Source organism: Macaca fascicularis, chromosome 11 (assembly GCF_037993035.2).
Source record: "Macaca fascicularis isolate 582-1 chromosome 11, T2T-MFA8v1.1".
Lineage (NCBI taxonomy): Eukaryota > Metazoa > Chordata > Mammalia > Primates > Cercopithecidae > Macaca > Macaca fascicularis.
The window spans coordinates 10,168,847-10,193,166 of record NC_088385.1 but is presented as its reverse complement, the minus strand read 5'-3'; the positions used below and the strand labels follow the sequence as shown (position 1 = coordinate 10,193,166).

The window sequence follows — 24,320 nt, the reverse complement described above, 5'->3', positions numbered from 1 at the left end:
TGAAAGTAAGGTATTAAAGTCTCCTTCTAATGTATTGCTGTCTCCTATTATTGTATTGTTATTTCTCTCTTCAGTTCTGCTGATATTTGCTTCACAGTTAGGTGCCCTGATCTTGGGTGCATATCATTTTACAATCATTAAATCTTCTTGATGAATGGACTCTTTAATGATTATATAATGACCTTCTGTGTCTCTACCCACAATTTTTCACTTAAAGCCTATTTTGTTTACATAAGTATAGCCATGTCTGCTCTTTTTTAGTTATCATTTGCATGAAATATCTTTTTCCATCCCTTCACTTTCAACCTGTATGTGTTCTTAAGGGTAAAGTGAGTATCTTGTAGGCAGTGCGTAGTTGAATTTTGTTTTTTAATTCATTCAGCCACTCTAAGCTTTTTGATTGTAGAATTCAATCCATTTACACTCAAAGTAATTATTGATAGGTAAATAATTACTGCTGCCATTTTGTTAATTGTTTTCTGATTAGTGTGTGGTTCCTTTGTTCCATTCTTCATCTCTTGATGTCTTCTTTTGTGATTTGATGGTATTTTTGTAGTGATATACTTTCAATCCTTTCTCTTTGTCTTTTATGTACTGATTATAGATTTTTTTTTCTTTGTGGTTACTATGAGGCTTACATAAAACACGTTATAGTATAATAATCTATTTTAAGCTGATAACAACTTAACTTTGACAACATTAAAAAATTCTATACTTTGACTTCTCCTCCCCCTCCCAGTTTTTATGTTATTGATGCCACAATTTACATTTTAAATGTATCTAGTAACAAATCTATTATTGTGAATCTATATATCTATTATATAATATATACCTATTATATCTATATAATAGATATATTAACAATTTATCCATTGTTATATCTATTAACAAATTATTGTACCTATAGTTTTGTATTTTATTATACTAGATTTGAAGGCTATTTATGCACTACCATTATATTAGAGTATATAAATTTCACTATATTTTTCCCTAAAGTGAGTTTTATTTTATTTTTATTTATTTATTTAAAGTTAATAGACTCTGTTTCTTAGAGCAGTTTTAGATTTACAGAAAAATTGAACATAAAGTACAGAGTTCCTATATATTCATCTCCCATCCCTACAGTTACCTTTATATTAACATCTTGTGTTGGTGTGGCACATTTGTTACAATTGATGAATCAATATAGACACACTATTGTTATCTAAAGTTCCTATTTTATATTAGGATTCACTATGCATTGTACAATTCTATGGGTTTTGCCAAATGCATAATGAGTGCTTTAACTTTTATCTGTCATAAGGACTAAGTGATATACAATTTTAGTAGAATGAACAGAAAAGAAATGAATATAATTAAAAATCAATTTGTGCAATAAAATGATTTAAATTATATGGATTGGTGCTGCATAATTTAATAAATTTTTATTTGCACTGTAACATACTTGTAAAAGTAGACTTATACAGTGAGTTATATAGCTTTGTATGTTTCTACGTTTATAGTTAGAATTCTTTCCTTTCAACTTTAAAAATTTTCTCTGGCATTTCTTGTAAGGCAGGTGTAGTAGATGAACTACCATAGCTTCTGTTTGGGAAAATATTTCCCTCTCCTTTATATCTGAAGGGCAGTCTTAGTAGGTATAGTGGTCTTGGTTGCCACTTTTTTAAAATTTTAGCTCTTTGAATAAATTATTCCACCCTCTTCTGGATTCAGGGTTTCTGCTGATAAATTTGTTGAAAGTGTTTTTGGGGTTCCCCCATATGTGATGTGTTACTTTTCTCTTTCTGCTTTCAAAATTTTCTTTTTGTCTTTGACTTTTGATAATTTAATTATAATGTGTCTTGTGAAGATTTCTTTGTATTTAGTCTATTTTGTTACTTTTGGCTTTATGAATCTATACATTAATTTCTCTCTCCAGATTTGGGAAGATTTTTGCCATTATTTCTTTAAGTAAACTTTCTGCTTCTTCTCTTTCTTTTCTCATTCTTTTACTCCTATAATGCATACATTGACTCTCTTGATGATGTACTATAAATTCTGCAGATTTTCTTCACTCCTTTTAATTTTTTTTGTTTCTATAACTGGATAATTTCTGATGACATGTCTTTATGCTCACAGATTCTTTCGTCTGATTGATGAAGTCTGTAGTTGAAGTCTCTCTGATATTTTTAAGTTCAGTCTTTATGTCCTTCAGCTTCAAAATTTCTATTTGATTTTACTTTTAATAGTTTCCATTTTTTTTGGAACTTTTCATTTTATTCATGTATTATTTTCCTAATATTTGCTTAGTTGTATATTTGTGTCCTCTTGTTCTCACTGAGCCTCTTTAAGATGGTGTTAATGACAATGATTACTGTTATTTTTTGAGACAGGATCTTGCTCTGTCATCCAAGCTGAGTAAAGTGGCATGATCATAGCTTACTGTGGCCTCAGGCTCCTGGGCTCAAGTGATCATCTCACCTTAGCCTCCTGAGCAACTGGAATTACAGGTGAGTGCCACTATGGCCAGCTAATTAAAGAAAAAAGTTGTAGAGAAGGGGTCTTGCTGTGTTGCTCAGGCTGGTCTCAAACTCCTGGCTTCAAGTGACTCTACAACCTCGGCCTTCCAAAGTGCTGATATAGGCATGAGCCACTGTACCTGACCAAGATGATTATTTTGAATTCTTTTACAGGTAACTCATAGATCTCTAGTTCCCTAGAGTTTGTGCATTTGATGAGCAGGTACCTTTTCCAGCCTTTATAGACTGGCTACAGCAGGGAAAACCGTGCACCAGTCAGTTTATCTAGAGATTCTGTGTGGGCCATGTAACAGAATCTCTAGAGAGACGGCTTTGGTGTTTGGATTAATGTTGAGCAGGTCTGACACCTGGAAAAACAGAAGCTGTCCAGGCACCATGGTCTACTGCGGTGGACCTTTTGTCTGGGTCCGCAGAAGCAGGCCTGGAGGTGGGATCCACAAAGACCAGCCTGAATCCTGGATCCATAGCAGCCATCTGGAAGCTGCAGTGGGACTGGGACCTGGGTCCATGATATAATAGTAGGCTTGGGTCTTTGGTCCTGGATCCACAAAGTCTGTCCTGGAGCCTGGATCTATAGCAGTGGTCCTGGAGCTTGGGTCCATGGGGCCAGTTTGGTATTGGAATGTACTGTAGCAGTTCTGGACCCTGGGTTTGTTCAAGTAAATCTGTAGTGTGGGATTCCAGGGGCTGGCTGGGACTCTGGGGCCATGGGAACCAGTCTGGAGCTAGGCAGACCTGGAGTCTGAGTCCATGTGGGCCAGCCTGGATCCTGGGCCATGGGATCTAGCCTGGTATGAGATTTCACTGAAAAAATATAGCAAAAGTCTTTATGCCTATGGGTCCTGTCCACTAGAAGAGTTTAACTGGCTCACTTCTTCATTTTAATGGAGGCATAACCTATGTACACTATAACGCATATCTTAATTATATAGCTTGGTAAAATTTTACATATAAATAAACTTGTGTAACTGCTTATGAGATCTAGATAAAGAACATCTCTGTTAGCTTATTCTTAAATTGAACTCTTGATGTTTTTGGAGCAAAGTCTGTGCCCCCAGATCCAGGTGAGGAACAATATATCCCTTTCTGTAAGCTCTCTTCTTCCCCAAAAAGTGCTTTTTTATGGCTTCTAAATTTTGCAGGCCATGAGTATATTGCCTACTTCAAGGGAAGCAGATATAGCTCTGTAGTCCAAATCCTATTCTGAAGCAGCGGACTTGGCCTCTGGTGTTCTAAGATTTTTTGCAGATGTGACTTTACTTTTTTTTTTTCTAAAGCATATTTAACTTAATTGTTTTCATTTTGTTTACAAAATGACTAACAAAGTTGAATATCTTTTCTTGTGTTTATTGGCTATGTCAATTTACTGCTCTGTGAAGTGTCTGCTCAAATTATTTGCCTATTATTGAATGGTTGTCTCACATTTCTTGTTGCTTTGTAAGGGTTCTTTCTAATTTCTGGTACAGCCCTTCTTAAAGACTTGTGATGCAGATATCTTCTTTATGATCTGCTCTGTTGGTGTCAATTGCTATTTTTATGATTTCCTAGGACAATTTTGGAGGCCACCTCTCAATAAGTTTTGCAAATAGCTCCTACTAGAACAATTATTCCACTTTGTAGGATCTTGTTTTTCATTCTCCATTAAACCAATCCTGACCTATTGAAAATGAAGTGAGGCCATTAAATATAAATTGTGCTTTATCCAAAATGTAATATGTAAACATTGCATATAACTTTTTGAAATTAAACCTTAATATGGCATCATGAAGAATTAACAATAGATAAAGGAATCTGAGCAATGTTCCATAATGAAGTTTGTTTATTCCAGAGTAAAAGAGAGTGAATAATCTATGTATTTATATGTTGTATAGATATTATAAATATGTCTGAGTTAGCAGGTAGACATATAACCATTTTAAGGCAGGAGAACAGACCGCTAGATGCTATTGCATTGTTCCTGCATACCTTTGATTCTAAGTGTTTTCATAAAGGGAAACTATAACTTATGAGAAACAAGACTTTAGATCTATAGATTATTTGTTTAATAAAATAGGAAGACATATCAGGAAGCTCCGCATACCTCATTTAAATGGGCACTGGCCTCAATAAAGAAACTATTTTCTCTCAAAATTCTAATCTTTTCAAGCAATACATTTTGTTAACCAACAAAAATAATCATGGTCCCTTTACTTTCTATTTCTTATTTGACTGATATTGTGGTTGACCCTAATAAAACTCTCAGAAGCTCTGTGTGGTATAAGTATTAAGAAGAAAAAGCAAAACAAGCTTAAATATTTCACCCTTGTATATAAGGACTGATGCCTAACATAGATTAACATCATGTAAAGAAAGTTTGAATAATATCATGTTTTTTAAGAAAATTCCTCTCCCGATCAGGAATATCAGACAGCTGTTAGTATTTGTTAGTGTTTCTCTTGCTGTTCCACTTAGTGTTATTGACTTTTGTGCTTTAACCTTTCCCTTTCCTGGAATATCTAACTCTCCTGCCAATCTCAACAACCGGTGGAAATCTGACTGAGGAGCTTTCTCTAAATCCTGTGCTGGAAACCTTCTGTAATGAGGAGGCACATTCTACGTCATTGAGAATAAAGCTATCAATCATAAATAATCCATAACAATAAAATAATAAAGATAACAATGTTTTTCCTTTATCTCCCTGTTTTTGTGTTTTAGCATCCCTGTAGGACTCAATTTAATGTTGAGGGATAGGTAACATTTCACTGATTATTTCTGTATACCCACCAATTCCCAAAGGGCTGTGATGGAGGTTTACTACTTTAAAATGGAAGGTACAAAGCAAAGGTAATAAGCTTTTATTCAAGGAAGTCTTTCAAAGTCATTGATATAACATCTATTTCAAATTGTTGTGAATATATATGGCACATGAAAAGAAAGCAACCTCAAGAATTAAAACCCAAGTTTTACTTTGGATTCTTCTCCCATAACGAGTAACAAGTACTTGAGAAAGTCATTAAAACACTCTGGGCTTCACTTCACTCTCCTCATTTTCAAGTTAAGGATTTGGGAAAAAAAGTTTCCCTGATATTTTTTGCTTCATTATTTTAAGATAAAGTTTAGTTTTATAAAGTTAGATTAATAAAAATTTAGGTTTTAAAGGAGAAAATAAAAGAGCTATATCTATTGGGAGATAACCGGTTTTAATGATGCCGTAGATACATTTTTCACCTACATCAATATTGTTTTCACCTGCAAACAATATGGTTCTGTAAAACAAATGGTAGATGTCAGTTTAGAAGCCCACGTTTACCCGTGAATAGAACATACTGCTCTTTCTCAAATTTGCATCAGTAGATGGATCCCTTGAGGGAATACCATTTCAGGAGATGGAATTTTGAGGATTCACATTAGAAATGAAAGATTCCAAGCCTCACACAAATCCAAAGGGAATTAAAGCTCTTCTCTTGAAGTTCAATGCACTTTAATTTGGCTTTGGATAAACAGAGTGCCAAGCTGAGCTAATGATTTTCCCCAACTTCTACGACTGTTCTTCTTACTCCCTTCATACTGCTTTGAAGTAGACAGCTTTTAAAATTTCCTAAACTGAAATTCTAATAGTCTTCCTGTCTAAATTGTGTGAGTCAGGGCAAATAAAAAAGTTGAAAATACAAAGTAGACATTTGGATAAGGCTATAATATACTTGTAGAAACTCACCTAAGGGCTTAAGAGAAGACAGTAGAGGGATAATAATGTGAAATTCGTCTATATTTATAATAACTGTTGTTCTGTTCCCTGATAAGACTACTTTCGTGTTACTTTAAAAAATACTACAGTCATCATCTGGTCACTTCTCCCTGCAGCTACTATTATTTCTGCAGTGTGCTCCTGTGCCCCACCACCGTCTCTCCACATCTCATTCTGAATACTATACAGCTCTCAACTTTCTCTTTGATACTGACTATCCTATTTGTTCTCTAATTTCTGCCCTTATCTTGTATAAAAGACAGAAATAAAAAGATAATTGGCCGCAATCTTGCCTCCTCTCTGTAATAGCTCTGATTCTTTTCTGCCAATGTCTTCCTCCCGCATGCCAAAGACGTGGCTGCCAGTGCCTTGGATCCTGTCTCTGGTGTTAACCTTCTACTTGGCTCTCTTACCAACTCACTCTCACCCTCCATATACTAATACATGCTGTCAGTATGTGGGAGGCAATCTTTTCTTTCATCCTGCTGTAAATATCCCAAAGAAGAAATGCATGCATTCTAAGGAACACCCATATCGTTCATCATTATCACTAATATTTATTGAATACTTATGAATATACCAAGATAAGAACTTTATATGTGTAATGTTATTTAATTATCACAAAATGATATGAGTTAATTACTGCTTCTCTTTTATAGACAAAGAGAATGAATGCAGCTTAGAGAGGTTAATCAGTTTGCTCTAATTACACAGGCAGTAAGTGATGAAGACAGATTTTGACACTGTATCTGACTTCACAACATAAAACTTAACCCCTGTGTTCTATTACTTAAGGGAAGTTTTCTTCTTTGGGTGTATTCTCTCAATCAAGCCTTTCCCCTGCTTATAAAATAGTCTTTTATATTTTTGTAGTTTTTCATAGACAATTTGATAAAGTATCAATTTCTACCATGAGAAACCTTTTTTTTTTTTTTTTTTTTTTCGGATATACAGCGTTTGAGACAAGCATAAGTCTTTAGAAAGTGATTAATTCAGTTCTCTCAGTTTTAATAATGCTCCAGGTCAAAAAGGTAATAAATGGAGGAGTCAAGTCCTGAGTTCATGGAAATCATTAGATTTGACCTTTTGTGTTTATGTGAGAAGCAACATTTTTTTTTTTTATTTTTTACTTCCTAATTTCCTTCTGTGGGGGCAAGTTTGTCTTAATTTTCCTTTCAAGGTGCTGTGAAAAAATGTCATTGTTCACCACATGTTCTCTGGATCCTCTATGCAACTTCTAACATCTCACTTCCAACATTTTTTGCTAAGGGCATGCATAAGGTGTCATCCATCTTTATTTTTAAATTTAATATCTATGAACTAAATTAAATCTTATATTAGATATTATACATTAATGTAGGTCTCTACATTATAGATGCTTTCTCTGATGCTCCTTTGTGACTCCCTTTCTACTGAGAAATCAGAAAGTTCTCCTAGATTCTTTCCCAAAAGAGTTTTTGGGTCATCAGGCAATTATATTTGTGTTATCTTAACCTTTTGTTGTTTGTCATTCTTGTCATAGTTAAGGAAGACAGCAGAATCCATATATCATTTGACAATTGTTAGTAACATAGAACACCATGAAATAGGTGGTAAATCATATGAAGGAAATGTTCCGGTAAAAGCCGCCTCAAACTCCAGAGGCCATTCCTGGGTAGCAGCAATGCTGTTATTGTTCTCTATAAGCCATATAAGTGAGGATCCCCAAATTTCCCCAGCAGAGGGGAAGTATAAGTCTGATTTAAAGATGTTTTCTTTCTTTCTTTTATCTACCTTGCTGGCTTTGAGCACAACCCAGGAAGAAGTTCAAAACCAAGAAAACGGTAAGTCTGATACGATGACAGGTATAAAGTTTTGAGACATGTTAGCAACTAGACTGTCTTTTTCACTTCAGTCATGTTTTTCCTTTCTTTTTCCCAAGACCATAGAGAATAAGATGTAAGAGAATTAAGATTTCAACCCTAATTCCAACATAACAACTGACTAGACAATCTACTCAGCATATGACTTGTTAAATCATGATTCGATTTCATATTTGTCTTTTAAGTCTATCGATTTCTCTATCAGTTACGTACGATGTCAGTTCTTCTAATCAGTAGTACAGATTAACAACAACTACACACTAACATTTCTAAGATTTCTCTTATCCTTTCTCAAGAGTCTTGCCTTATTATTTTAATCATGTGGTATTGAAATTTCAGGGAGAGATTTAGCTTATTTTGAATAGCATTTCTAATAGCTAATTGAAATAATTAAAGGACAATTTCTTGTTATACACTTGTCACTTTGGTCAATTAAAATACAATTTTAGAATGCTAATTAAATTGATTAAAGAAGTTATTTTTTTCTACAGATTTGTAGAGATAAGCCTTCTTCAACTTATTCATTTTAAATTAAGAATGTATTTACTGAAAACCTATTATGCAGAGGGTACAAAAGAAACATGTGATGTGACTTATTGCCTTTAGGTAGCAGACCATCTTCATGGGAGAGTAAGGCTCAAATATACTTAATAAGGTAGTACCTAAAAGAAGTACTAAATTCAACGTTTTTACTGATAGATTATGTTATACAAACAAGTGATACACATTCCATAGACCCGCAGGATTAGGATAATGACGAACAGGGTCTCTCCTGGCAGTACTATATGAAAGCAGAGTAAAAGTCGGCAATAGAGGGGCTCATGGCAGGGCAAGCATTTAGGAAGTTACTTCCACTCTTTGACCAAGTATTGGTTGAAAGGTGTGCCATCGAAACTGTAACCAAAGGAACCATTATGCTTCCGGAAAAATCTCAAGGAAAAGTATTGGCAGCCACAGTAGTACCTGTTGGATCAGGCTCTAAAGAAAGGGTGGAGAGAGTCAATCAGTTCGTGTGAACCTTGGAGATAACACTCTTCTTCCAGAATATGGAGGCACCAAAGTAGATAACAAGGATTAGTTCTCATTTAGAGATGGCAACATTCTTGGAAGGTATGTAGACTGAAATAAATCCTGTTGAAATGGCATCAACACGAAGCTTCCTATTCCACTGAAGTTCTGAAATTTTTCATCATGTAAATAATTTATATGTCTCTCTTTTACACTAAGCTAATCATAAATGGCAAAAATAATAATGACTAAGTTATTAGAATCAAATAAAAAGAGAAAGGAGTCAGATGAAATAAGCAAGAATGGAGTATAATTGATTGAATTATTTTTTCATAGTTATGTTTGCATCTATTATATGTCGTGCTATTGCAATGAACATTAAAAAAGTAGTGCTTGGAATAAGATTAATAATAACTATTGTAAATGTATCATTTGAACCTCTCCATCCTTATGGATTTCATTATTTTAAAAAGTACCACTTTTTTCACATAGAAATAATATAAAACATAATTTAAAAGTTGAAATATTTACAAATCAACCTCAGGTGTCATTACAAAGTTTTCGGCTAAATTGTAAAATCATGTATTTAGTTTTAAGAACCTATTTTTTTTCATTCTCGTTAGTTTATCTAATTTTTTTTTTTGTAATTTACATCCTATATTTGGTCTTATATATTTTCAATCTTATATATTACTTAAAAATAAAAATAAAGTAGGAAGCCACATTAAGAATAAAATAAAAGGACCATGAAAATGGTTGTAATTGATATCTAGAAATAAGATGATATATAAAGTGGGTTGCATAAAAGCTATACTTACATTTACCACAAGGTGACACCCTAGCATCACGAGTGACAATAAAACTACAATACATTCAGAAGCATAATCACAATATGATGAAAACTAGCTCAAATTATTACAAGTTCTTTCTTTCAAGGAAATCATCATGAGAAACCAGGGTTTAAGCATTATGCTTAGTATTTTATAAGTTTAACTCTCCCTGACTCTAGTTACCTTAGATTTTAGATAATTCTAAAGAATTATCCAGAATAATTCGAAATAATTATCCAGATTAATTCTAAATAATTATCCGGAATAATTCTATATAATTATCTAGATACAACTAGATAATTCTAACATCTAATTTTACCTCTTATCTTGGCATCTTCCCTTTCCTCCTAGTCATATCTTCCTTTATTTAAAGAGAAAAATGAATCCTACCTAATACTCAAGTCAGTTATATATCAGCTCACTCAGTTCTTGAAAAATAATCCTTGATTTGTAGAATCCACTTTCTAATTACTCTCCAGTCAACAGGAGTTTGGTCTCCAATGCCACCTTTCTATTGAAACTAGCTTTCAAAGTTTCAATGAGCTCAATGAGTATCAAAATGAGCTTGCATTTGACACTAACTGCTGTTCATCCCACTCCTTCGGAAACTCTCTTCTAGTAAGGTTTGGTGGCATTAGCCTCTTCTAAATTTGTTGTTAGCTGTTAGGTTGTTGCTATTCGATTTAGTTAGTTCTTCTTCCTTAGTCTCTTTCTTATATGGTTGCATCCTCCAGAATTTTGCCACCAAAAGATCTGTCAGCCAGTCAGTTTTCTGTACAGGAGTCCACAGACTATTTTCTCAATCCTTTCCTTAGAGTTCAAGAAACACAATCCAGCCAATATTGATTTCATAATGTGGTGGGCTTTGGGGCATGCACATCTTTTTCTTGAGTTTCCATCCAAGGTTTAAGGTTTTAGTTCCTGATACTGAGAACACCGAAGGCAGATGGCAGGCAGCTTCCCCTCTGAATCCTTTTCAGGCTCATCCTTCTATCCTCTCAACTTATCCACTGCCACCACTTGTCTCTTCTTGCATTTGATTCTGATGAGTGGTTCTACTGCTGGGCTCCACTGTTGAGTAGGGAGAAAAAAGTGGTCTTGGATCCTGCATGTGAAGGTGGAGAGGGAAATAACTCCAAGTCATGTATTGTGTTAGGTCAGATTCTTCAGAAGCCAATCCTTAAATGGGACTGTTTTTAAAAAATATTTATTGAGAGCTCTCCCAGAGAGGGGATTTAGTAAGCAGGGTAGATAATGAATAAGGCTAAGCAAAATGTGGTCTCACGTGCAGACTAGCTTAGTCTAACCCCACACAGAAAAGTCTGAAACACCTATTGCTCCATAGAGTTAGTCTCACTTGAGGCAAGGAGGCCAGACTTTTATACCTTCATGCCAGAGAGCCACTGCTAAGGGTAGTTACCTGGAGAATGGGGTAGCTGTGAGTTGCTAGTAGCCAATACTCACAGCAAGTCAATGGCCACTGGCCAGTAAAAGGGATGAGGGCAGGGCTCCCATAACTTCCCTACCTGTTGTCTTCAGATGGAGGATCTGAAAGCAAGTCACGCTTTTTCACTGCAAAGGTTAATCCTTGCTAATATCCTAGAGGTAGACATGTTCTATCTTTGACCTAGTGTTTAGTCACTTTTAAAAACTCAGTTTACATATAGACAACAAAAAGTAGAAACTTAACAGTGGAGAAACCTGGGTGATACCATCTTAAATAAGTAATCAAGTTAACATCGTCAGTAAGTGCCAAGACACAGTGATATCAGGCACCCCCTGATGTGATCCAAGGAGAAGGGCTCTTCACCTCTGTGGTACTCTTTCCAAAATCTGTAACTGCAGTTTAGTTATAAAAAAATCAGACAAACATGAATTGAAGGACATTCTATAAAACAGCTGCCCAGGACTCTTCTTAGATATACAGGTCATGAAAGACAAGGAAAGACTGTGATACTCTCACAAATTGGAGGAGACTAAGAAGTTAGAAATAAATGCAGTGTGCGTCTTGCATGGAATCCTGAAACAGTAAATGAGCATTGGTGGAAAAGCAGGAAATTCAAACAAAATCTGTAGTGTAGTTAAGAATATTCTACTACTGCTAACTTCTTCATTTTGATAGTTGTACCATGGTTACGTAAGATGCAAACATAAAAGGAAGGTAAGGGAAAGGTAAACAGGCACTCTCTATTATCTTGGCAACTACTCTGAAATCTAAAATCATCCAAAACTTAAAAAATATTTTTTTCTTTTGAAAATCCTTATTCTGTTTACTTATAAATGAGGGACTGGGTTTGTGATGAAGAAGAATCCATTCTGCCATATTACAAGTGCATGAAATAGTTGACAAAATAATATTCCTATTGAACAGTGAAAAATCAATAACATAAAAGAATATTTATATCAAGCATAATTTTAGGCTACATATTCACTGAGATGATACATGACAAATGGCTGTAGTATGGCAAATAGAAAAGAGCCACTTTGTTTTCCAATCACTTACTAATAGTAATTGCCCTAGAATGAGAACAACATATTACCAAGTCACTTTAGAATTTGCTAAAAGAAGATGTTTGAGCAAGAAGGGAGCACTTACTTTATACTTTATTCTCCATTTCCCTTAGGTGTTTCACAAGACCAGGATGCTCAATGGCAAGGTGAGATCCTGGTTATCTCTTTTTCTTCTAGCATTTGTTTCCCTAAGTGGAATACGAGATTTACTGCATCTTTTTGGTGAATGATATGAAATAGAGGCCTGATGTTCATGACTGGAGGGCTTATCATTGAGAATTATGTTAAGCTGTAAGTAATAGAATTCTTGACTAACTGTAGCTTAAACAAATAGCAGTTTCATTTTTGTATATAATGGGAAGTCTGGAGGTAGACAGGCTCCTGTATTTCAGCTCCTCTGTCTTCCTTTGGGGGTGCTCCACCCATTGCAGGACACCCAGCAGCCTTGCCTCACTTACTGAATACAGTTAGGGAGCTGCAGTGCTGTGACAGCCAGATCGGCCAGCAAAGATTTCCAAAATGCTTCCAGTTGAGATCCACTGGGCACATTACTCCCCTGAACAAAATCAGGGTTCTATTAGCAAAGAAGAGGAGAAAGAGAAGTTGGGCTAGCACTGCCTGCCAGAGAAGATAATGAAGTGGAAAATAAAGGGCAGAGTTATATTTATTTACTTTTACTCTCAGGTCAGGGACTGACCTGAGTACATTGTGCAATGTGCAAAAGTAATGTAACATAATGTCATTCTGCCACCTGAAACTGTGACCATGGAACACGTAGCAAAGAGGGAGTGAGGGAAAGGAAGGTAGGAGACATCACTATCATCTGATAAACAAGCAAGAGCTGGAGAATAATTACCCACAGGGTAACTGACAGGATTGAACAAACTCATAGTGAAAGAAAATGTCACAGAAAAATTAGCTATGCAGGACATTTTATCAATTTTTTTTCCAGAATTAAACAGACTGATGAAAGAAAACATTGTAATATGTATAGCTCCTCCATGAAAAGGATTGTAAGCTGCTCCAATTCTGTTACTCTCCTATTAAAGGAAACTAAGGGTTATAGAAAAAAGAAAAATTCAGTTTTAAGCTGAAATTAATACTTGGTTGATTCTATAATTCTACCATTTTTCCTTTATCTTTTTTAGGAAGTCAATTCAGACAACCATATTAGTTTTATTTATTGTTTAATTTACAGATTATATGTATCTCTCTGTGTGTATATGTGTGTGTGTATCTTTTCTTTTCTTCTTTCCTCTTTTCTTTTCTTTTTTTTCCTTTCTTTGAGAGACAGAGTCTTACTTTGTCACCCAGGCTAGAGTGTAGTGGTGCCATGACAGCTCACTGCAGCCTTGATCTCCTGGACTTGAGTGATCCTCCCATGTCAGCCTCCCAAGTAACTGGGACTATAGGCTCACACCATCACAGCTGGCTAATTTTGTATTTTTTGTAGAGACAGGGTTCGCTATGTTGCCTAGGCTCATCTTGAGCTCCTGGGCTCAAGTAATCCTCCTGCCTCTGGCCTCTGACACTATATTTTTACTCTTTTCTCTTATGTACAGTGTTTCCAAGTCTATGGTACAAGGAACATCAGGAGTTAATATATTCATATGTTAAATTTTCTTAACTTTCTATAGTGTTATAATGGCATAGAATAATTATGGACGTTTATAATGCTTTCTGTCATTTACTAATTACTGATGATATTTATTTGCATTTTAATAAGAAGCCTGTAACCTAATTGACCTCATGTAAAGGAAGAAAGCTATTCCTGTTAGTCCTAGTGAAATTTGATCAGTGTTTCTTGGATGACAGTAAATGTGAACAGATAACATACACAGTGTGCAAAAACTTCTGAAAATAACTGATTTTTGTAGATTACATAACTAGGGTTAAAGAATTAGGAACCCTTAGCATTGCAAGGTACTTTTAGGAATCTCCTTGGATTTAATTATTCTCTTTAGCAGTAATCTTTGTCTAATATACTGTAAATTTTACTAGTTTATCTTTATTATCTATCTTGTCCACTCCAAAATAGAACTTTTTTGTTTTTTCTATTTACTACTGTATCAGGAGTGCTGACAACTCTGGAATACACAGTAGGCACCCAATACATATAAGGGAATAAATAAATGAATAAAAGCTGTCTGTATCTGCTGATCATCCGCAATTTAGATGTCCCATACTACATTCCAAGTAAGCCTACATTTGAACACACCTGGTAGTTTAAAAAAATGTGTACATGTATGAAACTATTTTAACATAGCACTGCAATAAAATTCTATTAAAATAGAAAAACATAAGTTGAGCATCTTTCCATATTGTATAAGTAATTCCTTGACCCCAATTTATTTCAAATGTGTATATTCCAAATAAACATACATATACTAAATCTATATATATTTGGAATATATACTTTCCAATTATGTATATAAATATTTCAAATATATATTTTATAAATATATGTATTCCATACATAATATATATCAAAGTATTACAATAATCAGGTTGGATTTAGTCTAACAGCCAGTTCATAATGATACCTTAAAAATATACTTGATAGTGCTTTATAGTGCTTTTAAAACATGATTTAAGGAGCAAAATCAGCTAACAGAAGAGCATAATTAGGAGATTATAGACATATCTTTTAAAGAAATTAAATTCCTGGTACAAATAAGAGAAGGTAAAAAAGCTCACAATTCCTTTTTTCTTTTGTAGTTGAGGGCAAGCCAGGTACATGTCCTGAATTTATAGAATCTTTTGACACAAAGCAACAGAGCCGCAGTCAAGACTGAAGTCAAAAGAAATTTAGATCCCATCTGGGCAAAAGGGCCTCTAAGGAACAATCTAAGATTTCCACCTGTTGTTCTGGGGTTCCTTGTATAAATGATTATGACTGCAGAGATCTTATGAAGTGCTGTGGTACCTGTAGATGTGGCCTGAGGTACACACATCCTCTTATGATTGACCCTGTATTTTTCAATTCACCTCCACAATCTAAGGCATAAGTAAGTATGGGGCAACATGATCTCCTCATCCGTTCTCCGACTCTCTTAAAATACTTTATGTATCTTTTGTCTTAGTATTCTTCCAACCCAACCTCATATTTTATATTCTATTATAACTATAGTATAGAATTTATAGTTAGAATGGTCTAGAATATAGTCCACTTTCTCTATGACATATAAAAGGGCATGCCATCTCAGAAGAAATTCCGCATATATGTCACCTGATTTCAATTATTTATTCATTCAATTAACATTCATTGGATGCCCACTATATGTCACACACTGAGAATGCAGGAATGGACAGGACAGATGGAACCTCTATAGTTATGCAGTTGATAATATTAGCATATGTTCTTTACCCTTCACTAAGCAACCAGAACTTTTCCTTTTTTTAATTCCCTTCTGCACCCCTTCCATCTCTAAGGAAAAGAAAGCATAAGTCTCATGTCACTTAAAAGTTAGGCATCAGTTTTTAAGCCTTGGTTGAACTACTTTCTTCTCTGTTTTCCTCCCAGATATTGGATGGAGAAATGGATTCAGACGGAGGCATCATTGAGCTTATTCTTCTTGACTCATCTCAGTCCAAACATTACTCTCTCAAGTGTTGTTGTTAAAATCTGCATATTAAAAGCTCAGCATCATCTATTTGTGAGCTCTGTGTCTCATTCAGGGATTTTAATTAATTTTGAGTTCTAAGGGTACCGGAAAAAACTGGATTAGCAAAGCCTACGGTCTTCTCTGCTGTCCAGTTGGGATACCTATGGCCCAATGGGGCATCCCCAAAGTTTCTTTAGAATATGAAATCTAAGGGATTCTGGAAAATATTCAGAAAACACACATTTCAATTTAATCATCGAAATGGCCTGCAGATAATTCTGAAAGTCCACCTGGCATACAGGTTCTTTGTTCCTGTTTTGTCTTGTATGTAATTGGTATTATTTTAATCTTTCATTTGATATTGATCTAATCTTTTACTATTTGTTTTGGGGAAATATATGGAAGAAATCCATGCCAATGACATTTACTAATCTGCTTAAGTTAAGGCACAAAGTAGATTAGTGAGATCCATGGGAGCCATCTCTTATGATGTCCACTTCGAGATGACAAATTTTTCCCATTTGTATAATTTGAACTTGTAAATTTAAGAAATAATTAATGAACTTTAATGAAGCCTACCTTTGCACAGACATGCTTCATAATATGGCATGAAAATGCATGAATCATATGGATAGTAACTTGTACGAATTCAAAGAACAAAGAAATTGCTGGTAGAAGCTATAGCTGACAATGCTGGCAAATATTCTCATTTGTTTTTATATTTTATTCAGTGATGGGGAAGAAGAAACTCCAGAAAAAAGAATTCCACATAAATATTAGTATGTTTCTTTTATACTTTTTCAAAGAAAACTTGTTAGAATAAAAAGAAAAATTATGTTTACTAAAAGGTAGTAGCCAAAAGTTGCATATAGCTCAGCATTGTATTATGTTGCTCAAGGCTTACATTCAATATACTCCTCTGCAAAGCTGTAATTATGATTTTGTTTTACTGAGTCAATGAGGAAGAAAATTATTGTGTTCCCGTAGTACTGAAATGAAAGTGAGCTTGCAGCTGGAGTGATGAGATAAAACTAATCTTGCTGTTAGTGTCTAATTGGCCCTAAACATGGCGGGTCTTAGGCACTTTGAATAGCAAGGGGTAGGTTGATGATAATGCTAGTGAAAAATTAGAATTGACCACTTTAGCTGCTTACTAAGTAAGACTACTTCCTACCACCGTGAGCTATGTAGCTTAGCTATCAACTTTTAAAACTTATTTTTATTTACTTTGAATTCCACAATTAATATATAAAGTCATTCTCAGTGTAAACATATTTTTAAAAATTATGAACAAACTAAAAATCCTTCTTGACTTACCTAAAAATAAATACTATAATCTATTTGATTTATTATCCAAACAGGCCTTTTGGGGTGCCTTTATGTTTAAGAACAGTTATAAATATATACTGTTATTTTGTGTACTTAATTAAACATAACGTATGCATCATAGCATATCCATTGTGTTCCAGCTTTAGTTTCTTACTTAACAATATGTCTTGGAGACAATTCCATGTCAATTTGTAAAGAACTGCCTCATTCTTTTTTTAACTGCTGCTTAGGATTTTATACAATTAGATATATTAGAATTAACTCCAGCATTCCTCTGCTGGGGGCCATGTAAATGGCTATAATTTTTTTGCTATTACAAATAATGTTAAATATATATATGTAAACATACATGTTTTAATATAAGTATTATTATTATTTAGGTATGGTAAGACCAACAGATCAGAAGATGACTACCATTGAAGAGATAGTGTGTTATTTGCAGATCCCAAGAGAATGGGACACACCTTGTCATACTGTGGGTGGTCACACATGGAAGCCTCCATGACAGTCAAGTGGCAGAGGGAGCAGGAGAGGACTGTGGGCAAGATCTTCTATTGTGGTTTCTGTGGGAAGGAATGGTTGATGCAGGATAAGAAGGTTAAGGATTAGCTAGTTTGTTTCAGTGGGCTCTGGGGCATATAGACTGTTCCCGGTTGTCTGAGACCCTGGGGTGATTAGGACAGGTGGATAGTGGTCTGGAGTGTGAGAGCCCAAAGGAGCTGGTTGTGGGGTGTGGACACTGAATTGATTTGCCTTCGTAAAGCAAGCTCACTGGATGGGTTGCTTGCTGTCTCTAAGAATTGGCTAATCCTCAAAGGGATGGTCTCCCCAGGGTGAGCAAGGCCTCAGATGTCAAGGCATTGACACACAGAAAATAAAAGCCATTTGCTATTTAAATATCCTTCCATTTCATTTTCCTATGTTAGCTCCTAATGGAATTGCAGAAGGGAAAACAGATTAAAGCTTTTCTAGGTCAATCATTTTAAACAAATACGTAATAACGATCTTGAAATTTTTTATGTAATATTTGTTTACAATATTTGTTTAAAAAATAAACCCATGGTGACTGGTAGAAATTGTGAAAAATTTAGAATATACTTTCTATTTCAGTTATTATTAAATCTCCACTTTTAAATAACATACACTGAGAAATAATCAATATTCTTCCACATTACCTGCTTAGAGAATAAGGTGGTCTCATGCCTTAAGTGGTTGAATTTACAGCTTTTCTGTTTCTGGACCTGCCTGCTCTTCAATATTTTGTACTTCTAGAAAGAAGTACATATTGGGAAGTAACTCTTCTGTTTCTCCAAGCTTGTTTCTCTAGGCAAATGCATTTTTTTTTTCTCATTTAGCAAAAGCAAAAAAAAAAAAAAATTTATTCATAGAATAAATCGAATAAAATATTACCACATTTTTGAGGTTATATTACTTTAATCCTAATTCTGATACAGTTAGCAAGGTGATCATTCTTAAATCCAATAAACTAGTGGAAGCAAGTGTTTTTGCTTATTGCATCAGGGAGAATGGCAGTGGTGTATACATATTTACTTCCTTAATTCTATGATTTCATTTATTATAAGATATAACATCACTTTAATGTCATATAACTTTAATATTGAAAAATAGCTAGCTACATTAAAATACGCATTGATTGTAGGATGAATACCATTAACAGAAAAGAAAAAATAAACATTAAATATTTCAGTTGTACTAATGTTTTTAGGGGATTTTGTGAGATTTGTATTAATTTTTTTATTGATACATGATCAATGAACATATTTTAAAATTACATATGATAATCAAATACATTCATATAATTTTTAAAGATCAAATCATTGTAATTGAGCTATCTATTCCTTTAAATATTTGTTCATGAAACTATTTTTAAGTGCCCTCTTTTAGACTTCTACACTCCAAGTTGAGGTGTGGTGAGCAAAAACAAATAACAAAAAACAAGAGAAGTGGAAACAGTGCTTGTGCCCAGAAAAGTGGTGAAGGCAGGGTCCTATGAGCCGTTTTGAGACAAAATAAATTTTTAATAGAGGTGACTCTAGCCACTACTGTAAATATAAATTTACAGTAAATTTAGGACCAGTTATAGTACCAGTAAGAAAACAACTGAGTTATGGGCCCATATACCTAATGTAAATGACGAGTTAACGGGTGCAGCACACCAACATGGCACATGTATACATATGTAACAAACCTGCATGTTGTGCACATGTACCCTAGAACTTAAAGTATAATAAAAAAAATAAAAAAGGAAAAGAAAACAACTGAGTTTAAGCCAGTGGATGACCAATAAAGAGAAAAGAATGTCCGCCTGGAAAAGAGTAGTCTAAGAAATATGTAGCACTAGAAGGCAGAGCTAAGGAGAAACCTTATCAGAAACCGTATCATATCAAAAGACATCATAAGGAAGCTCTTTAATGTTATCCAAACTTAGGCTGACCACCTACACCTCTGCAAATCTTTTCAACAACAGCTTTCTCTTGGATATAGTGGTGAGTAGAAATTTCAGTCTTGGTTGTTGTCTTAATTGTTGCTCTTAGAAACGTATATTTGTCCCATATCTTTCAATTCCATAGTAAACCACTGCTCACTTTGCTGTTGGATACCACCAGGGTGCCCTGAATATAATACTCTTGAATTATTACTGTTTCTTCCCCCATAATAACATTAAAGAAGGAGGTAAGAGTCAAAACAATCTTTCCCTTTATTCTCTTTCCTGATGTATACATTTTTAAAAAGGAAAAGTTTAGACTAAATGGAAGAAATTACAATGTAGAATTGGAAAATATTAAAACTTTGTACTGAAAGTAATTTTGTCCGGGGCCTAAGGAGAAAGCATTGAGGAAATTAAACTTTCAACAAAGAATCACTGCAAGTTTCTGTCTACTGACCTTTCACAAAAATGAGACAATCTTTTCATCTTAAGAGAGTTCTAGCAGTATCTCAGAAAAAAGAATTCAGGGTGGGAGATATTAAAAGATGGGCTCAAATGATTTAAGGAAGGTCTCTCAGGATAGAGAAGTGATTGGACTTGGGCAAATTTCATGGCATAATAATTTAGAACTGGTGGACATATCAAAGTGAGGATCTTGAAGCTAATCTTTCTTTTTTTTGTTTTTGAGAGAAGGTGTCACTCTGTCGCCCTGACTACTGGAGTGCAGTGGCATGATCATAGCTCACTGCAGCCTCAAACTCCGAGCTCAAGTTATCCTCCCACCTCAGCCTCCTGAGGGCTAGGTAGCTAGGACTACAGGCGTGTGCCACCATGCCTGGCTATTTTATTTCTTACATTTTTTAAAGATGAGGATTTGAGGTTTTGTTATGTTGCCCAGGCTAGTCTTGAACTTCTGGCCTCAACAAATTCTCCTGCCTCAACCTCCCAAAGTGCTGGGATTACAGGCATGAGCAACTGCAGCTGGCCCATAAATGTTTTTAAATAAGCTGTTTGTCCAGGTGAACAGACTGTTGCCTAAGAAAAGTTGATTTTCAAGAATTTCCTGAAGCACAACAAAGTGAAGTGATTTTTGGTCTTACAGGCTTATTTTTCCCAGACTAAGTTTTCTCAGAATAACTAGGTCATATTAATACAGGAGAAGGTTTCAGTTCTTAGTTCTAATATCTATGTCACGTACATGCAGGTTGTTACAATTCTCATAGGCCAATTTCTAACCTGATTTCCTTGCCATCAATTTTGTAATAGTTTGGCTTCTTTGATCTTCTAAACCTCTAGTAAATCCCAGGATATCATGTTGCTTACCTCTGGGTTTGATTGTGCCCTGGAATGTAACCTTCTCTTCCTACTGCAGTATGTTTCCTCAAGTCTAAATAATTAATGTATGGTAATGCTCAGAGAATTTTCAGAAATATAACAGGTGATGCCTGTTGCAATTTTAACTCCTAAAATGCCCAGGAATTTATGGTAGAGGGATATGGATACAGGCTTTAATTTGGCATTCCAAATTGTATAGTGTCTATGGGGAAACGTGGGTCCTCTTAGCTGATTCTCTTTGTCATGTTTCTATAGAGGTAAAGTACGGCATACTTGTGTAATAATATTAAAATGAGACTCTTGGTTTTATGAAATGCCTTAGATGGTTAAAGCTAACTCTGCTTACCTTTCAAACAAAGTACTAGATGGCCTAAGCAGGACTTGCAAACCATGTGGCTGAAAATGTATTTAAAACTAATGTGCCATACCTACTTTCAGGTAATGTATACCAAGCAGACTGGAGATGAGAGAGAGAAGTTCTTTGGGGAAAAAGTGGTGAGAATGCTGTGACAATTTTCCTCTCTCCCCATGGAGATGAGTTGAAGAAAATGCTTCCTCCTCACTGACCACTTAGTACAAGGGGCTCAAGAGCTTAATATGGTTCTCTGGAATTTGAGGAGTACCAGTTAATCATTGTCTAAATCACCCCTGAGAAAAATGTCTTCAGGTGAGTGTGGCTGAACAACCCTGTTGCCCAGCAGAGTAGAAGGCAGCATTTGAGAGGAAACCACATGCCTAGCCGCAGCAGATGAAAGGTGCATGCTTTCTATGGAGCACTTGTGGGCTACCTAGCAAAGAGAGACTGAAATTCCCTAGGAGATGTTCTGAAATGGAGAAGCAACTCAGCAGAGAGAGGCTGGGGCAGAATCTGGGAAGGGAATGGGAGTGATCAGAAATTGTCGGCTGAAGCCAGGGTGCTGTCCAGGTCAAGGGAGTTGCAATCAGAGGCTGCAGGGTTGGGGAAGGGGAATCACTCTTTCGCACCCACCCCACACCTCACCCACTGCCCCTCATGTAAAATAAAAATAAAAATAAATAAACAAACCCATAAGAGAAAGGGCAGCTTTCAGCACGTGTCCCAGTGGCAACCTATAAAATAAGTTTCAACAAGCTGAAGTTAACTAAAAATTATTTAGTCATTTGGTCAAGCGAAATCAACAAACACGGCAATTCTTTTTTTATTTTATTTTATTTTATTTTTTTTTTTACAATGCTTTAAGAGTTTATTTAACAATTCTCTACCCAGTTGAAAATTAAACCAAAAGAGTTTCATGGAGTCATTCTGAGATGCTCATAGAAGTATTAGCAAAACGTAGCTAGTCTGTTTTGTACGTCATGTAAATATTTTAGAATAGCATTCTGTGATCATTTTTTTTTAAAATTTAAGTTCTAGGGTACATGTGCACAACGTGCAGTTTGTTACATATGTATACATGTGCCGTGTTGGTTTGCTGCACCCATTAACTTGTCATTTACATTAGCTTTTTCTCTTAATGCTATCCCTCCCCCAAGCCCCCACCCTACAATAGGCCCCGGTGTGCAATGTTCCCTGCCCTGTGTCCAAGTGTTCTCATTGTTCAATTCCCACCCATGAGTGAGAATGTTCGGTGTTTGGTTTTCTGTCCTTGGGATGGTTTACTCAGAATGATGGTTTCCAGCTTCATCCATGTCCCTACAAAGGACATGAACTCATCCTTTTTTATGGCTGCATAGTATTCCATGGTATATATGTGCCACATTTTCTTAATCCAGTCAAATCATTGATGGATATTTGGGTTGGTTCCAAGTCTTTGCTATTGTGAATAGTGCTGCAATAAACATACACATGCATGTGTCTTTATAGTAGCATGATTTGTAATCCTTTGGGTACATACTCAGTGATGGGATCACTGAGTCAAATGGTATTTCTAGTTCTAGATCCTTGAGGAATCCAAACATAGTGATTCTCTTAACTGAAAACAAGACAATCAGAGAAAGTCATCTTAAAAATATTATGATGTATTTGTTTCCATGAAAGCCAGGAAATTAAAATTATAACAAATTCTGGTTTTGTGATATTAAAAATAATTAAACTTAAAAATAATTTTGTAAGTTTCAATATATCTACTTTTCAATTTTTCAGTATATTTTCCCATTACTTTAATGTTCTGGAAAAAAATTAATCATTAAAAATATATAAAAACATGGATATAGGAGAATATATTTTCCCTTTTGCCTCTAGTTTCAATGTAGATAGTATGAAAATATTTGTAGTATCTAATATAGTAAGGCACTGGTATTTATTTAAAATTTCAACATTTTGCTAATTATGAATTTTTCTGTGTTAATTTTGACTGTTAAATGTTGCATTAAAATTATTGATAAAAATAATAAGCAAATAAATATATAGCATTGTTGTTGATTACTGAGTTTTTTGACACTCCCTGAAATTTTGTACCCAGGGCAAGTGCTTCTCTTGCTCCACCATAATTCTTGCTCTACTAGGTGGAGACATATACTCTCATCTTACAAATCCACCATGCTCAGAGAGTACAGTCTGGATTTATTGATAAGAAGATAATTTTTTCTAAGTGGCTCATAATTTGTGAAATAACTTAGTTTCACAGCGAAGTTAGTATTTTGCATTGTAAACAGAACAGTTTTTACTTCTCTTTTATCACTCCTGCTTCGTAATAATGTCCTGAAACCTAAATTATTATGACAATGTTATATAACCTTCTTATAGAATATGTTTCATATTTATGATTGATAGAAATAACTCTTAAAATCTATATAGAATATTCATGATCCATCACTCAACTTAGAAATAGAACATAATAACTCAAAACTGACTGTATGCTTATCTCCCAGTCCAACTCCCTGCAGGTAACAATCCAAATTTTCCTTTATTCCCTTGCCTTTAATAATAGTTTTACAACACAGTATCTGCAAAAACAAACAAACAAAAAACCCAGCAGTTGCACATAATGTTGGAAATGGTATCAGATCAGTGCTGTTCAGTACCTTAGAGTCACTTTAGTGATAGCATGATAAATACCAGATAATTTTTTGTTCTTTAATTGTTAGTCTCATGACTGGTGACATTTTCCTGCCATACTTTAAAAGGAAAAAGATGGCCGGGCGCGGTGGCTCACGCCTGTAATCCCAG

General features: G+C 34.9%; 1 protein-coding gene and 1 pseudogene across 8 annotated transcripts in view; both read left to right on the top strand.

Annotated features, from left to right (window-relative positions):
- LOC135966153 (uncharacterized) overlaps window positions 1-24,320 on the top strand; it is a 133,482-nt gene that overhangs the window by 38,942 nt on the left and 70,220 nt on the right. The window contains exons 3-4 of one of the 8 annotated variants that reach the window (XR_012419961.1): window positions 2,369-2,489; window positions 8,032-8,287. The exons of 2 other annotated variants lie outside the window; for them this stretch is intronic. The gene's annotated coding sequence lies outside the window, so the exon portion shown is untranslated. Of the gene's footprint in view, window positions 1-2,368; window positions 2,490-7,990; window positions 8,288-24,320 lie in introns of those variants that run through there. 5 more of the 8 variants (XR_012419959.1, XR_012419957.1, XR_012419958.1 and 2 more) reach the window with 5 other exon arrangements.
- On the top strand, window positions 8,628-9,392 carry LOC135966075 (10 kDa heat shock protein, mitochondrial pseudogene; annotated as a pseudogene).